Source organism: Lissotriton helveticus, chromosome 1_1 (assembly GCF_964261635.1).
Source record: "Lissotriton helveticus chromosome 1_1, aLisHel1.1, whole genome shotgun sequence".
NCBI classification, from domain to species: Eukaryota; Metazoa; Chordata; class Amphibia; order Caudata; family Salamandridae; genus Lissotriton; species Lissotriton helveticus.
The window spans coordinates 258,983,560-258,996,088 of record NC_136057.1 but is presented as its reverse complement, the minus strand read 5'-3'; the positions used below and the strand labels follow the sequence as shown (position 1 = coordinate 258,996,088).

At 48.8% G+C, this 12,529-nt stretch overlaps 1 long non-coding RNA gene across 1 annotated transcript in view; it reads right to left on the bottom strand.

Annotated features, from left to right (window-relative positions):
* LOC144769191 (uncharacterized) overlaps window positions 1–3,428 on the bottom strand; it is a 186,219-nt gene extending 182,791 nt beyond the window's left edge. Inside the window, exon 1 of the long non-coding RNA XR_013598676.1 lies at window positions 3,298–3,428. This is a non-coding gene — a long non-coding RNA (uncharacterized LOC144769191). The remainder of the gene's footprint in view (window positions 1–3,297) is intronic.
* Between the last annotated feature and the right edge of the window lie 9,101 nt (window positions 3,429–12,529).

Sequence of the window (12,529 nt, the reverse complement as noted above, 5' to 3'; positions counted from 1 at the left end):
GTGTGGGACAGAGCTGCCCAGTCCGGTGACCCGCCATCTTGGTCATCCTGTTCAGGAAATTACTGGTGGGGCCTAGTCAAGGGAGTAGCCAAAATATTAAAATCCCCCCCACTTCGAACCAAAAATCTTATGGCACTATGCAAACTAAACAAGTCATTACGACAATCCTCAGAAGAGCTCTCATGTCTACTCCATCCATGCAGCTACCCATTCATCCTACCCTCCACCTGCTGATATCCACAATGTCACCTTTATATTCTGTATATTATGCATTTAATCTTTCATCCATCATTCAGACTTTTACCATTCTGTCCGTCCACCCATCTATATCCAAACCTATGCATCCATCTTCAAGCCCATCCATCCATCACTCCTTTCACTCATCCATCCTTCCATACGTATACCCTTTCACTACATTCATCCTTGCACTCTAGCCATCTTCCCTTTCTCTCATCCACCTACCCTTTCACTCAGCAATCCAATCATCCATCCTTTCTCTCATCCTTTCACCCAACCACTCATCCATCCATTTACCCTTTAATTCACACATCCACTCACTCATCCGTGCTGTCACTCATCCATCCACCCTCCCTTCCATTCATCCACTCATCCATCCATTCTTTTAATCATCCAGCCACCCTTTAATTCTTCCATTCACCCTCCCTTTCACTCATTTATTTACCCTTTAATTCATCCATCCTCTCACTCATTCAGCCATATTTTCATTCATCCATCCTTTTGCTCATCCATCCACCCTTTCACTCATCCCATTCATCAATCCATCAACCCTCTTTTACTCAGCCATCCATCCTTTCACTCAGCCATCCACCCTTTCACTAATCTATTCCTACCCACCCTCCCTTTCACTCATCCATTCCCACCCACCCTCCCTTTCACTCATCCATTCCCACCCACCCTCCCTTTCACTCATCCATTCCCACCTACTCTCCCTTTCACTCATCTATCCTTGCATCCATTTGTTTACTTACTCACTCATCCATTCCACCCTTTCATCCATCCATTCATCCACACATTCACCCTTTCATCCACCTAGCTTCCCTTTCAATCATCCATTCTTTCACTTATCCATCCATCTACAATTGTATCCATCATCCTTCTAATCCCCCTTTCACTCACAAACCTACACTTCAGTCATTTCACTCACTCAACCAACCACCAAGCCTTTCACATTAAGTAGAGCCCAAATCTCGAACTCCACCCACACCTCTGGGCCTAGTGCTGAAATTGAAACAATGAAATCAGGGGCCCAATGTTTTTCGAATGCTGGAATGAAGGATACCAAAGCTTCCTGGTCTTGATTTCACCTCCTACATACATGCCAATCGATCCGCTTCAGGCAGTAGACTCCTGATTCTAAAGAAAATGTGATTTCGTTTTAGCGGTTTCCTGCCTGAAATTGCCTCTGCTTCAATAAAAAGTCAATGGGGAAAATGCGTTCCCCCGATTTGTTTTTCTAAATCGCCACTTTCCTTTACTTCAATGGTGGCAAATACGCTCATACCTCTTTATACTGCCACCTTACACTTCTGCCTCTGTATCTCACTCTTAGAAATTCTTTTTCATCCCTCCTTTCTCCCTTGTCATTGTATTCCAGCCATTAGGGCGGGGCCATCCTGCTGAGCGTCACTGTCAGGGAAGAGTGTTTATAAGTGTTTAACCATGCAACAGTTGGTGTTGTTGCCCCAAGGATATTCTGCTGCATAACTAATTACTTATAAGGTCCCAAAAGCGAGACCTCTTGGCTATGCCAATGCTTGTTCAGTATGCGCGCAGCTTTGAGCAACTGTGCAGGTCTGTTTGTTGTATTTCATAGGATTTAAGAATGTTGAAGCTCTAGGTAATGGCAAAGCTAGCACCTTTTAAGTAATGGCGGTTATCAAAATAAAACAATTGATAAAAGCATCCTCCTTAATATTTTGCAATGAAACTTTTACAAACATCTTCCTACAACCAACCTTGCCACATTTCCCCAAGGAATTCCACTTACAGTACTCAGTAAATCAAGACATTTTGTTTGCTCTCTTTCATCCTAATTGTGGAGATAATCGCGCTGCTATACTACCTTGATCTTGAAGCTATTTTGGCCAGTGGGATTTGCTGAAACTTTCAGTGCTAGGACAACTTGGTCAAAGATTATTGCAAGAAGCGAATGTTGGCAGTAGTTTTACATGCAATTGTGAAATGGTAGGCAAACTGTAAAATGGATATGCAGCTCATGGGGCAGATAAATATATTCGATCCACAGGTAGAGAAATGGTACTTGACAGTAAAACGTTTTTTTCCATTAACTTTTAGATGCAGAACTAAATATGTAAAGAAAGCAGCACTTCTGTAAACCTATCGCTTCTCAGGCGTTTCAAAATTGTGTATGTGTCCTAATCTGTTATGCTTGTGACCTGCTTTCAAAACAATAGTTTTTTTGTTGCTTCCCTTAGTATAAAACATCTGTGAGATAGCATGCCTTCTTACATTCACGTTCACAACATATCACTGCATTGCCTCATTTAAAGGAGGACATCCAAACCGAGAAACTCAAGACAGCCACAAGAAGCAGGTCAGAGAGATGAATTAAGGGGGTATTGGCAGTGAGACAATATAGCAAACATTTCGAGATAATCTCCCGCATTTGCAGTTACAGCAGAACAAATACATCTTTCACTTCAGGCAGCGTAACATGAACTCTAGCAATTAACACCCACTTCGCATTTAAGCAGCCTTTACATGTGCAGATTTACTACTTGCCCGCGTTTCCATTTCTTTAAAGCAGCCCGGCCCCCTGGCTTCCCCTCCCACTGAATCACTTCACAGGAGACCCCCTCCCTTCTGCTGAGCCGTCTCAACTTCTGAAAATACTTGTCGTTTAGCACCAAAGCTAAAATTACAAACAAATGCCGTCCGTGAAATCTTCCTTCACGGACAACGGACATTATGGTAAATCCACGGACCGTCCGTGAAATTTACGGACGGTTGGTCACCCTAAGTGTGTGCATCCAGAGCGGTGTCCCGTGTCCATCGAGGGAGGCCTTACACCCAGCTCCAAAGCTGCACCGAATCCCAGCACCGGCAGTAATGAGGAAAGACCCACAATGACGTGAAGACTGCCGGTACCTGAAAAGGTGCTCCCCTGCTACCTAGTGGACACCTCTTGGTACTACAGCCAAAAGACAAAAACAAGCCTGCGACAAACCAAAGAAGCATAGCAGCAATACGGGGCTGGATGGCAGCTGTATGTACTGAAGGTCAAAGAGCACATGTAAGTAGAATGAAATCACATACTGTGGTCCTGGTGCCTGATAGCAGGAGAACGTCAGCAGCAGAGCCCCGCAGCTAATGGGCACCAAGGAAAGAGGCAGCAAAGTATCCCAAGAGAATACCTGCACTGCTGATGAAGGCAGTGCCGTCCCCCAAGCTCAAGGCCACGCTGTACGAGAGTGCAGTAGAGACTGAAAGACACAGCTCAAGCAACACTGCCTCCCGGTGGCCAAGTGCAGAACTGCACCGCTGATCGCATAAATTGTGGCTGAACAATGACAGTGACTGGAGAGCACTGAGAGTGCTCAGTGACAGTTCCAGGCTGCCACAACTCTTCGTGAAAAGTCAGAATAGGGAAAGCTGACATGAGGCATAGGAGGTGCACTGAACAACATACACAAGTGATACAGGAGAGCCACAAGCAGCGACAGAGAACTCGCTAAAGGCACGAGGGGAAAACAGCACAAACGATGGCAAGAGACAGATAGCCCCACCACGCGGCTGGGCTATCGCAAGAGTGCAGCATGCAAATTCCCCGAGGAGAAGGTGACACCATGAGAGGAAACCCAAGAAGCCGTCCCTACCAACAGCGTAAGACCGACTGGTGCAAAGTGCGCACCACCAAGGGCTGCCAAACGCCTCCACCGAAGCAGATATCACGCCATTTGCTCCTCCCGGTGTACAGACACAACCGCGATCTGCGCCACCGGCACACGCAGCGCCAGAAAAAGCGTCCACGGAGCGATGGAGCGCACTTGGTCCAAAGTGCGCAAAAGGCCACACCAGTGAACTTGACAGGACAGGCAGGCACCTCGGAAGATGAAAGGCATCTCCACGAAGAAGCACTGCTGAAAGGAGATCCCCTACATCTCCACGGTCTCAGCAAAGCTCCGATGTGGGTAGAAGGAAACACAGAGTGTCCTCCCTCACACTGCCTCAAGACGGAGTCGGCAGAGACCCAAGACAGCAAGAGAGGAGTCGCGTACCCCACATGGCAGGTCGCCACAGCAACAGATACTCCAACAGCACCGCGACACGTGACAGGACGTCACAGCGCACAGCAAGCAGCCTTTCACGCAGTGAACAGTCCAGACGAGCACACGGAAGACAGAGAGGAGCAGCCGCCAAGATGGCGCAAGCACAAAGCTCCTCGAACGAAGAGGAGAGGGAACCTGGGAAATCCCTGAGGAGGGGATGGTGACACGGGAAGTCCCCAAGAGGTACACGCAAGTCCTACCAACAGGACAAGCCTGCAGTGGGCCGCAACAGAAAAGGAACACTGTCACAAGAGAGACGCGCCCAGTAAAATGTCCATGTGGAGCAACATGAGACAGGGGGCAGGACACCACATCCAAAGAAGAGCCTGGTCGGAAGAAGGAGAAGAGAGTGGCACGATGCCATTCCACAAAGGAGGAAAGAACAGTGGCATGACACCACAGGGAAGATAACCAACGCAGGTGCACAAGATGGAACAGAGAAGAGCGACAGGACCAAGGACTCGCATCAGCACTGAGGAAGGTGTTCATCCACACAAGCCAGCCACCGGGGTACAGAGACGTCACTGGAGACAGCTCCGCGGAAGGACCTACTGTAAGCCGCTAGCAGCGCAGTCTGCATCCCAGCTCCACGCTTCGCAGTACGACCGTCCTCTCACCTGTCACCGGCTGCTTGGTATCGATAGCATCACACCTCGCAGTGCACCTGCCCGCAGACAACGGAGCAGTGCCATGAAGTCCCTCAAGTCCTTTTCACTCCCTCAAGTCACCCCGACAGAAGATCGCCACCTGTCTGCCCACTGAAAAAACTACCATCTTGTTACCACCGTCCAGGTGCATCACCACCAGGGAGCATCACACCACCAGAGTAAATCCACACACCCAGAACAACCGGAGCTCAGAGAGGTGAATCACCAAGGAGCAGTCTGTACACTCCAATTCACCCAAAGCCTGCCGAAGTTGAGCACACCCGGCCAGTGGGAGATCCACCCTCGGGGACTACACAGACTTGACCGTGGCCCTGTTGAGAGTTCCGCAGCAACCCTAACCATGGTCTATGCAACATCCCGCACAGCCCACGCAGTCACGTGGCAGTCCAGGGGACAGGGGGCTCGACGGAGTCCCCATGCAAAAGGGGTCCGAGTGGGAGAGATGTGTCGGCCGTCGCTCCACGTCAGGCGCAGGAAGCACGAATGTTACGGCTGAAGACTGGCCACCCATAAGATCGACAGAGGAAGACGCAGAACCCGAGTCCAGACGACGAGGACGTCCAGACCATGACACCACCCTCGGAAGCTACATGAGTGACTTGGCTGTGAGCCCATTCCCCAGTCACACCTTTGCACGGTTCACACGAAGCCCTGCACGGTCCACACGGTCCCATGGCAGCCAGCCGGAAAAGCCCTCCAAGAGACTCCTGTGGCAGAGGAGTCCAGGCAAGAGATGCAGTAGAACGTCGAAAAGCCGTCAGGAGCAGGAGAGTCACCAAGCGCGACACCCGGCAGGAAGGCCTCACTCACAGAGATCATCTCTGACACCGACGTGGATTTCACCACAGCTCCAGATGCATTGACACCAAATTTGTACATGTGAACTTCACCACTGCGAGACCAGGCCAGTCTACAAAACATCGCCTAGGCGAAGAAGGCATCCTGACCATGAGGTCCAGAACTCTAACACGGCCCAGCAGACGGCCTGAAGAGACTCCTTTGGTGGTGATTTTTGCTTAGTTGTTTTTCTTACAGGTTGAACTTTTGTTTGTTTCATTTCATTAAAATTTGGGAGGGGTGTATTATCCGCTGGATACATTCTAGTGGTCTGCCCGTGATGTAACACACTTTACACCCACCCACCACAGGCGTCACCAGTCAGGTGACCCTGTTAATAAGAGGGTCCGGGCGCACGTGCCCTGGGCCTGTTATCTACGCTCAATCTGGTGTCCGTGTGCTCCTTCACAAAGCATGTGGGCCTAGCGCCCAGCCACTTTACAGAGACCACGTGGGGATTCGGTGCAATAGATAACAGTGCATGTAATGCAGTTAGAAAAATGTTTAACAAAAAAATCGTTAATCATTGATCTGAAAGTTCTTTTTCGCTATCTTAGTTGTGCTGCACGCTGCACAGCTGTTACTTATATTAACCTACAATTGGTGCCCTTTGGAGCATTTATTGAACACTAGGTGGAGTGGGTTCAACATATGCTCGAATCAACTATTCTCTCTGATTAGGGCCTCTTTTAACACTATCAATGCTAAGGCAATTCACCCCTGGTGCTGAACTTCTTTGAATCCCATTGTTCATGACGAGCTCAGCTCGTCATGAGCACACAAGCAGTGTACTGCATGACGAGCTGAGCTCGTCATGAGCATGAGGGGTTAAAGGCAAATAAATGTTTTTCAAGAAAAACTAGATCCCTAGACAACTAAGTTCCAATCTTTACATACATTTTTTTAAATCTTATTTTTATCTCAATGTGCCAAATGTAGAGACACAGATCAAATATGATTGTTCTGATCGTTCTCTGATATCTAAAAGACCTTCTCTGTCGTTATACCATTGCAATGTGCAAACTGTAGATGGGCTCTGGCCAAACAACCACTTTCCCCTCCTAACCCCTACCCCTTTCCATGCATACAGTCGTGACAGAGGACTCATAAGGAGAGCTTAGAGGAATTAAGCATGGCAGGGCAGGAGAGACAGAGACCTCGCACGCAAGGACTATATCTGAACACCAGATCAATTCCTAAGCATGCAACTGAAATATGGGATCTATTGGAGGACATCAAACCTGATATTTGTTTCTTTACCGAAACATGGCTCAATAAAGATATCACCCCGGTACTGGTAGTTGCCTTTCTGGATGATTATGTACTCACCAGGGTGGACAGGCCTTGTAAACGTGGGGGGGACTAGCCATTGCCACACGACTCCCCTACTATATCAGGACGTTGAACAGGGTCTCCTCCCACAACTTGGAGCTCCTAATATTCAGACTAGAGCGTGACCAGGCTACTGAATGGACAGGGGCACTAGTATATAATCCTCCTGGTGGTAGTAAAAAGGAGTTCTGTACCTCATTATTAGACAGACTGGCCCCTCATGTTTTGAACTCCAATAGATTTCTATTGATTGGAGATCTCAACCATCATCTAGAGCTTCCCTATAATTTAGATTCTGCTAGCTTAGTGGCACCAATGGAATCTCTTGAGCTATCACTAAGAGTCACCAGCCCCACCCATATTGCAGGCCACACATTAGATGCCATCTTCTCCAACATATCTGAAGTGATAGTGGACCGTAACCGTAAGTATTAGGTCGGACTGATCATATGGCATTACGCTTCTCGGTGCTGCACGTAACTCTAGCAGCATGGGCACAAGGCCGGAAGGACTTCCGCAGACCCTGGGCAACAGTAACAGCCTTCCCCTTCAGCCAAGTGTACAGTGCCCCTCGTTCAATTTGGACGAGGATTCCAATTCTGCCTGGGCAAGACTGGAGGGTGAGATCCAGGTAGCACTGGATGTTATAGCTCCTCCCAAAATGGTAACTATTCAGGAAGGGCAGCTCCTGCCCCCTGGTACTCGGATACCCTTAGAAAGGAAAAGTCAACTTGCAGGGCCCTGGAGAGGAAGTGGAGGAACTCGAAGGTAGAACCAGATGAACAACTTTATCGAAGGGTACATAGAGCCTACCTTTACAGTTGCAATGCAGCAAGAAGGACACATCTGGGTATACGCATTGTAGAGGCTAAGAACTCCTCTAAGGAATTATTTAAGAACTTGAAGAAATTTACAAATCCTAAGGTTAATAATGCGGCACCACCCCCCACTCAGGAACCATGTGACGATCTAGCCAAGTATTTCACCTATAAGATTGATGTGATTTATCAATCTTTCGACTTGGCGGGAGAAGAACGGGTGGAGGGATACTCAGCCAGAGACCCGCCGGATGTAGCGGCTTCTTCTCTTGGGCTGGACTCCTTCTTGCATGTAACTGATGAGCAAGTGGTCTCACTAATAAGCTGTGTAAAATCTGGTTCTCCAGTAGATCCTGTACCACCGGCAGTCATGGCAACACTCAGTCCAGTCTTAGCAGATGCGCTTTCCAGGGTATATAACATATCGTTGGATACGGCCACATTTATGAACAAGTGGAAGAGCGCGCGGGTTAAACCACTTTTTAAAAAAGCGCTACCGGACCCTACTGAGTTGCAGAACTACAGACCGATTTCACTTCTCCCCTGCTGTTCGAAGGTCCTGGAAACACTAGTGAATCAACAGCTATCCCTCTATGTGGAACAAAACAATCTTATGGACCCTTCCCAGTCCGGCTTCTGTGCATCACATAGCCCGGAGGCAGCACTGTTGGAGGTTACGGAAACCATAAAGTTGCCACTGGATAGAGGAACTCCAGTGATCCTAGATCTCCTTGATCTGTCAGCATCGTTTGATAGCATCTCGCACAAGATACTGCTTGACAGATTGGGGGGGGATTGGGGTCAAGGGCAGAGCCCTCAAGTGGATACAAAGTTATCTTTCGGAGCGCACCCAGAGTATTCAACTGGACTCCTTTGCTTCACAGACTATAGTGATGTACAGGGGTGTTCCTCAGGGATCGGTCTTGAGTCCCACCCTGTTCAATGTATATGTGACTCCTTTGGCTGATATCATCAGAGGCAATGGTTTTGAGACTATCTCATATGCTGACGACATGCAGAAAATTGTCCCCATTGAGGAGGACATCATGTCAACTCAATTAAAATGTAAAAGCTGCATGTCTAGCATTGCGAGTTGAATGAGGAGGAACTTTTTACAACTTAACTCCTCGAAAATGGACATCCTGCTGTTTGGGAAGGCTGAAGCAATGTGGTCTCCCGAGTGGTGGCCTGCTGAGCTGGGTTGGGCTAAGAACCTTGGCATCAGGATAGATGATAAACTATCATAGGAGGAGCAGTTGAATACATTATCAGGCACCTGTTTTGGCACAATGAAGATGCTTAGGAAGATCTTTCCCTGGATCCCCCTTTCAGCGAGAAAAACCCTCATACAGTCGCTCCTGGTGAGCAGACTGAATTATGTAACTCATTGCTGGTGGGAATAAGGGAAAATCTCCTATCAAGAGTGCAGGTGGTACAGAACACAGCAGCCCGCCTTGCCCTCAACAAGCTGGCGCGGACCCCTTCCGCCCCTCTGTTGAACCAGCTTCACTGGCTCCCGGTCAGAAAACAAGCTATTTTTAAAATGCTCTGTGTGGTCTTCAGCTCACTACAGGGGAAAGGCTCTGCCTATCTCAGAAACAAACTCATATGGTATCAACCAGCCCGACAACTAAGATCTAGTAATGGCAACCTTTTGTGCATCCAGAGAATACACAAGGCAAGGATGGGTGGGAGAACCTTTTCTTATTTGGCTGCCAGCCACTGGAACAATCTGCCACAGAACATTAGTGCCTGTGGTGAACTAACCAGCTTTAAAAAACTTTTAAAAACATGGCTGTTTTAGATGTGCACGCCCAACAAGTACTCATTTCTCAAAGCGCTGAGAGATCCCCTTTGGGATGATTCACTTGCGCTTTATAAATGAATAAAGTAAAGTAAGTAAAGTGATGTTCCAGATGAGATCTTTTATTCTGTAGCTTTCAGGGAGTCCACTCTTTAGTTCTTTACCACCAAGTTAATCCACAGGGCTGTAGTTTCAGATGATGCAGTCTTCAGAGGACAGGCCTTAGAAATCTTTGCACAGCAAAACTGCTCAGCTTTGCAATGTCTTGCTTCAGTACGTTTCAAGCCACAGACCTGGAAGTCTCTGCCCCTCTCAGATACTTATTCCAAGTTCTCTGGGTCAAGCAGGAAGTCACTTCTGACCAATGGGAGCAGGGTAACTCCTCCAAGATATGACCACATCCTGTAGAGTGTGGCATTACTTTGTCCCAGAGTGCATCAAATCTTTCCAAATCCTTCATGGCTGATTTTCTGGCAAGGAGGTAAGAGCTGGCTAAACTCACCCCTAGGATGGCTAATTTACTTAGACTCTCCCCCCTGCATCTGCTCATATCTTCCTTAATCCTGCCATCTGCCTAAGGTGGGAAGTTCAGAGTTGTAAATGACACTGTTCTCTGCTCTCCTCTTTGAAGAACATAGTTTACGACTCCTCCCCCTGGCCTGGCATTCCTATGGAACAGCAAACTGCTCTCCCAGCAGGGCTGGTCTACCCCAGGGGATCTTTATCACCACTACAAGGCAGCCTGGCTAATCCACTTAACTCTGACCCATCAGGGCAGACCACCGGAAGGCTGAATTTGGACTTACAAACAAGAAAGTCTTATAACGTCTTGTATGTACACATTAGGAGAAATTCAACAATATGATATTGTTGGAGTTATTAATACCATTCTTGGAAGTCTTTGAATGGCATTTCCAGCCTTTTCCTATCAAGAGTTATTAATGAATAACTGGTCTACCATGTTAATCTATGTACCAGGTGATTTGCAATGAGAAAAATGACTTGCGCCATTTTTCCAGCACCAGGACTTACAGAAACATATTTTATAAGTACTAGTGTTATTTCTACAGGAACCCCTCCCAATGTGCAACTAGAGGAGACTTTAGGGGTTCTGAATCTGTAGAAATATTGCAGATCCTCCATCTGTAGTGCTCCTAGCATCAAAGTCGAATTTGAGCAGCACTTTACCACAATGTGGAGAGTCAAATGTGAAATTTCACTTTACCCAGACATATAAAAACCCATTTTATAAGGGTGTACCGTCTCAATACCTGACCCCCCACCCCTGGGATACCTAGGGGAGACCATGGGGGTCCCTAATATGCCACAACTTTGTAGGTTATCCATTTTGTGTGCCCCAAACACCAAAGTCGAGTTTGGGCACAATTTACCTTGTAAAAGCAGTCCGCCTACCACCGTACAAGTCAGAGGCCTCCGAAGTCATCTGCGGCGTCCCTCAAGGATCCTCTCTGAGCCCCACCCTCTTCAACGTCTACATGAGCCCCCTCGCGGCCATCGCACGCCAACACAACCTCAGCATAATCTCCTACGCCGACGACACCCAGCTGATCCTCTCCCTGACCAACGACCCCGCCACCGCCAGAGCCAACCTACACGAAGGGATGAAAGAGGTAGCCGAGTGGATGACGACCAGCCGCCTGAAACTGAACTCGGACAAGACGGAGGTCCTCATCCTGGGCTCTTCACCCTCCGCCTGGGACGACTCCTGGTGGCCTCCCGCCCTGGGCACCGCACCCAAACCGACAGACCATGCACGCAACCTGGGCTTCATCCTGGACTCCTCCCTCTCCATGACCAGGCAAGTCAACAACGTCTCCTCGGCGTGCTTCAACATCCTACGCATGCTACGGAAGATCTTCTGGTGGATCCCCACCGAGACCAGGAAGACCGTCACCCAGGCCCTCGTCACTAGCCGACTGGACTACGGCAACGCCCTCTACGCCGGTACCACCGCCAAGCTCCAGAAGAGACTCCAGCGGATCCAGAACGCCTCAGCCAGACTCATCCTCGACATCCCACGACACAGCCACATCTCCGGACATCTGAGAGACCTTCACTGGCTCCCCGTCAACAAAAGAATCACCTTCCGCCTCCTCACCCACGCACACAAAGCCCTACACGACCAAGGCCCGAGCTACCTCAACAGCCGGATCAACTTCTACGCTCCCAAACGCCACCTCCGTTCAGCCAACCACGCCCTCGCCGCCGTCCCCCGCATCCGAAGAGCAACTACGGGAGGAAGGTCCTTCTCCTACCTGGCCGCCAAGACCTGGAACTCCCTCCCGACCGACCTGCGCCTGACCCAAGACCACCTCTCCTTCAGGAAGAAGCTGAAGACCTGGCTGTTCGAGCAGTAGCGGCACCCCCCCCTCCCCTAAGCGCCTTGAGACCCTACGGGTATGTAGCGCGCTCTATAAGTGTCATTGATTGATTGATTGATTGGCACCCAGGGCTGCATTTAAACTGACCTCAGGCTTCAGCAGTGCACACATGCAAGTGCAAAAAGAGCTGCTGGCCTCTAACGGCCATGCCCTAGGGTACTAAGGACTTCTAGGTAGTTGAAATCCCCTGCCCTTTGACATACCCTATAGGCCCTAGGGGCCTATAGTGTCGTAATTTGGCAGCGATTAGGTTAGCATTTAGCTCAGCTACACGAACTTTCATTGTTAACTTGACCATGTTTGCGGAGGCCATTTTGTCTTTCCTGGCTTCCATTTCAATGAACATGCTGCCTCGTGG